Here is a 5916-nt window from a genome sequence, read left to right as displayed (position 1 = left end):
TCTGGTTTTTTTGTCTGTGTGTTTGTCTGCCTGTCTGTTGTGTGTGTGTGTGTGTGTATGTATGTGTGAAGGACAAAGATGAAAATGAGGACATGAGATTGTTTATAAAGATGTGAACAATTGTGTGTGTGTGTGTGTGTGTGAAGGACAAAGATGAAAATGAGGACATGAGATTGTTTATAAGACATGAACAATGTTTTTATAAAGACGTGAACAACACCTTTCTGTAGCAAACTGCAAAGTTTTTACAATTTATGCATCTTTTATGAAAACACACACACCACACAATGACACCAACTGAGATCAGTGGTTGTGCACTGTAAACATTCATCTCATGTGTGTATATATCCTGACTCGTTATCAAACCACACTCACACACCGACATATTTTTATGCACATATTTCAGAAACAGCAAAACATCCCCACATTGTTCAACCCAACCCCCTCTCATCAATAAGCACATGCACAGTCAACAGTGTGCCACAGCTTACTACACGGACAGACACAGAAATACAATGGTTGAAATGAATATGTTGTACTCAGTACTGATTTGAAGTAATAAGAACGACCCAAGTTTGTAACGGTTTCTGGGACATGGTTTTACTTAAAAAAAGGAACTCTTCAAGCCTTAAGTAACAGACAACATGGTCATTTGCCTAAAAACAAAAGTAGGAAGTTTTAAAAGAATGTAATGATATAAAATTAATGAATTTTCATTCAGCAGAGGAAAATGGAGATACTTCTTGACATTATTTTACAAGTATAGTAAAACAAGGATCCATACAGTTTTTCTTTTAGCCAGATGAAATCAAGATAAGATATTTAGGGACACCATTTATAGGATACATATATATATATATATATATATATAATATTTATTTTATACATAAATACATATGATAGTCGTGTCCGACTATGATCATCAGAACAGCAGTGGAGGCAATTCAGAACTGCTGTCCCAACTATCTGGGCTAGAATTTGATTATAGTGGAGCATGTCTTGTCCAAGTGACATCCCCACTCTCTTGGCTAAGAGGGTTTAAGGACAGTCAGCATTGGGATGGCCCCCAAAGGCCAACCAGCCCCCAAGGCTGCTGCACAAAAAGCCAGTACTATTTTGCCTCCTAGTTTGAGAGTTGTAGTCCTTCGCGAAAGACTAAGCTTTAAATAACTCCCCATGGTAATGTAGAAACTATTGATCATACAGCTCTCACTTTGCTGTTGGCCCAAATGTAAGTGTATGTCAATCTCATTATCTGTGATATAAGCTGAGCATTGATATGTGTGTATATATATATATATATATATATATATATATCTGGTAATTGACAGTAACAGAGCAGCCAACAACAGTGAGCAGGACTGTGAAAACACCATGCTGTCTCTGAAAAGGTTCCGGCATCCCATTCAGAAAAGATATAACACTCACTTTTGTTGGCACCCAATTTGAAATGACAGTGTTGAATGAAGCAGAAACCAATGTGATGCAAAAGTTTCTCAAGTGGCTTTTTAAAAGTAGAATGGTGTTCAAAATTAAACACAGGAATACTGGTGATCATAATCCACCCATCACCCTTCATGTATTTTTTGGCTTTTATGCCTTGCTATTCAAGACTGAGCACTGGTGGTGTCAGGTCTTGCAACTTGCCATTCATTCATTAATACATTTTTAAATGATTACTCAGAACAGCGCTTTATTGTTTTATTGCTGGATTGACATTTCACCTTGCATCAAAAGTCCCTAGTGATGTCAGTGCGTACTCACAGAGTGAGGAACTCGTACCTTAAACCCTACTTTCAGTTCTTGTGCTCTGAAACTGGTTTGTCATGTTTAAGGATTTTAGTCAACCAGCGTTGCCATGGTCACATGAGTGGTGTCCCTTGTCTCTTGACACGAACGATTAACTTGTTTCGGATGCTTTGTTTTCTGTTTGTTTTGCCTGTTTGTCAAAGTACAAAGCAGTGTGAAGTATGTAGAAAGAATTGAACTGTTTTGGTGGTGTTGAAAATGATCATATCTGGTGAGAGGAAGCAAGAAAAAAAAAAACCCACCAAACTAATCAGTTTAAAAACTTTCATTCAATTTACAGTCACACATGCTTTAGTAATCATTTTACAATGTGCACAACAATGTTCAGAATTCAGTCACAAACAGAATTTTCCTGCTTATTTTTCTAACAGCCCTCTTTCAGCCTGCACACCTTGAAAATGATTGGTCTTCAGAATGAGATTATTTGGTTTTACTGGTGATGAAAGGGGCAAAAATTACTTCGGAAAAAAAAATTATTTAGTGATGTGCATTTTTATAGCAATTTTTTCATTGACTTTGTTAATTATGCATTATGATTAATTCTAAGGTCAATTACAAAAAGGACCAGTGATAGTTGAGTGCCTCCTTCACTGTCTCTGACTGCAGGTCAGCGGTGAGGATTGTTCGGTGATGAAGCTTTCACCACTGATAGTCATTCAAGTGGCAGAAAATGGGTCTTGTGCATTTGGGAATTGACATTAATAATGCCAGAATACAGTGTCCACGAGGGTGTGAGATCGATTCCTGCTCTTGCTCTTTTCCCCACGTTTGACAGAAATTGAACTGAGTGTTGAGTCATTTGGATGAGATGATAAACTTAGGACCCGTGTGCAGCACGTACTTTGCACACTGAAAAAGAACACATGGCAAGAAAAATGTCCTCTGGCAAAATTCTGTAGAAGAAATCCACTCTGATATATGCACAAATAATTATACATGCATGCATTCAAGGCCTGAATAGCAAGTTGGGTTTTGCTGCTGTCAGGCATCTCCTTAGAAGATGTTGTGTAGCAAATGTGGATTTGTCCGAAGGCAGTGATGCCTCCTTGAGAACCTGAAACTGAAATGCTAGATGAGTTACTTAATAGGGATGTGAGAGCGATGCTGAAAGGCACTAAAGATCAAAATAGGTGCAGGAAAGTGCCCATGATCCTCATTCCATGGATCATCATTTTGGAAATAAAAATATCCTTCAAGCACTACTTCGGAGAAAAACTGGTGATTAACATGGCTGTATATTCATGGCCAACAATGGACAGTGGTTGTGTGTCCATGTGAAATAATGCCGGCATACTCGGTGCCAGTTGGGGGATTTCCGTGGGCAACAATAGGCATGGATTCATGAGATTCAAACCATGAACTGCCATCAAAGTCCCCCACACAAAATACTGTACTAATGGAACACATGCGTAATGAGCTTGTGTTTTTGTTGCTCCTTTAGGACTCGGTATCTACATGCACACACACACACACACACACAGACAAATTGGGCATGACTTCAATGGGTTCTGGGATAGATTCCCAGTTTTGGCATACATGGTGGGTGAATCTCCCAAGCTAACATGCATATGTGGACCTGCTTGTGTTCAATCCCCATCGTGTACATATGTTAAAGGGGGTTAAAGGAAGGGGGTAAGGTAGAATGGGTAGAGGACACAGGCTGAGGACAGGTGCACACACCACTCTCTTCTCATACCAACAGCAGGGTCTTTCAGTAAGATGAATTGAGGTGTTTATTTCTCTAACTTGACAGCACACAGCCCCCATGGTACTGTCTTGTCCATCCAGCTCTCCTGGCCTCGTCCAAACAAGGAAAAAGGATGGAACCACACATGACTACTAGTATTATCCTCTCTCACAAAATTTCGCGCCAAATGCAGACTATCTTACAACCCAGGACCTTCCCAACTGGTTGAAGTTAACGGACCAGTCTGGGACCAGCAGTGCTAGACTTACACATCCAATGCTTTTCTCACAGAACCTGGCACTATCAAGGAGAAGGGGGTGGGGAGAGAGGGTATAGGGAGGGGATGTTGGCGGGGATAGATGCCATGGAGGGGGAAGGGTGGAGGGGAGGGAGGCAGGAAGGAAGGGTCCATCAGTAAGCAGTGTGTGCTGGGAAAATCCCACGCTTCCACTACAGGTGCCTGCCACACTATAGCACATACGATGCAGAAATTCAAATATGCGCAATGAAAATAATGCAATCCATTTCAGCATTAAATGGCTTAAGAAAATACCTTGCAAGCAGTATCCTCTACAAGTCGTCAGTAAACTAATGCTAATGGTGTAATGGAAAAACAGCTGTATGACCACCCGCATCCAGATGTGCCAAACATCACATGGACATAAAAGCTTGATATTTCAATCATGACATGTTTCATTCATTGTTATTTTTTCATCATTATCAGTAAAGCATGTGGACCATCACCCACACCATCTGAGTCTTCAATCTTCTTGTCACACCATCTTTTTTTTTGCCCTTCTAGTGACTTGGATGTACACAGCTTTGAAAGAAAAAAACTATGTTTGTATACGTGTCTGTTTTTGTGGCAAATTGTCTTAACTTAAGGGAGTGGTTGCATCTAGTGTGGGTGGTGCCAAAGAGAATGTATTGTCAACCAACTCATTTATGATGTTGTAGAACATGGATAATTAACACTTTTTACTTTGTGATTCCAGTGATCCCCACTTTAGTTCATTGGGCATAGCTGAGATACTGCTGGTGGTGTCTTGGTGCAGTTGGTGACAAATCTTGCTGCTCTTCTCAGAATGGACTCTAGCTTCTTGGTCATATCCTTGGTGTGAGGATCCAGACTGCAGCAGTACTCAAGGTGGGGACGCACCAGGGTGTAGTAGGCATTTGTTTTCATTTCTCTGCTTGCAGTCCTGAGATTTTGTTGGAGGAATCCTGACACAGTGTTGGCCTTCTTTGTGATTTTATCCACATGGGAATACCAGATCAGTTCTTTGTTGAGGTCAAGTGAAAGGTAGGTAGCTGGAAATGTTCTAGCCAGGGTGTGCCCCTTTGATGGAGTCTCTTGTCGGACTGACGGATGAGTAGGCAGGCAGGCTTATCTGTCGGTGTGTGTCCTCATATGGGAGAAGAGGCCGATTCTGGATGCGCAGCACTTCCCACAGGTGTTGCAAGGGAAAACGTCTCCAGAAGTTGAGCCCTGCTTCCTTCACTCACACTTCTCCTTAATGGACAGCTGGGTGTTGAAGGGCTAGCTCGTCGTTCTGACATTAGCCTGGTTGCCTGACCAGCACAGGTGACTTTTTTTTTTTTTTTTTTTTTTTTTTTAGTGAAGAGGAGTTGTGCAGTCCCTTTCCCACTCTCTCGCCTACCGATGCTCAGAGTCCCACAGGTGCAGATACAGCCACATGTAGAACGGCCTCGGCAGGTGCAGGTTTTTTTTTCAGAGTTCTGTCTCAAAGGAGGACTTCCAGCCAAGAATAAGAGCTCCCCCTGCCCTTTGGTCATCCTCTTCCGCCTTCACAGCCGTTGGGTGGTGATCAAAGGTCACAGGCTTCCTAGATCGTGAGCAAGTCAGTATGTTGCATTTCTGTGGGTGGAGCTGCATGCCCCAGGTTTCTTCCAATTTTGCTAGGATGGTCTGATCCTCCTGTTGTAGTTTACAGTCCTCCTTGTGGCAGATCTCTTTCAGACTATACAGTCATCTGCAAAAAATCTGGTTGTTGACTTAAGCTGGTCTGGGAAGTTGTTGATAAATGTGAGAAAGAGGAGGGGGCCTAGAACTGTACCCTGTTTTACTCAGCTGATGACAGAAGCTAGGTCGGATATTGCGCCATCAACTATGACTTGCTGGGTGCAGTTGGTGAGAAAAGGATTGATCCATTGAAACGACGTGTTCCTGGATCTTAGAAATGAGACTGTTTGTTGCCCTGTCCAGGGATTACCACAGGACAAGACTGTGCCCATTGGCACATACATTAACTGAAAACAGACAAAGCCATCTATATTTTTAGAATCATTTATTTTCTTTAATAATAAATCTATCCAATAAGAATTCATTACCCTCCCAAAACATTAATAGATATACTGAAAGCGTGCGTATTTTTATAAGCTCTTGGTATGATCTTCAA

This window comes from Babylonia areolata, chromosome 6 (assembly GCF_041734735.1).
Source record: "Babylonia areolata isolate BAREFJ2019XMU chromosome 6, ASM4173473v1, whole genome shotgun sequence".
Classification (NCBI taxonomy): Eukaryota; Metazoa; Mollusca; class Gastropoda; order Neogastropoda; family Buccinidae; genus Babylonia; species Babylonia areolata.
This window is presented reverse-complemented; position numbering follows the sequence as displayed.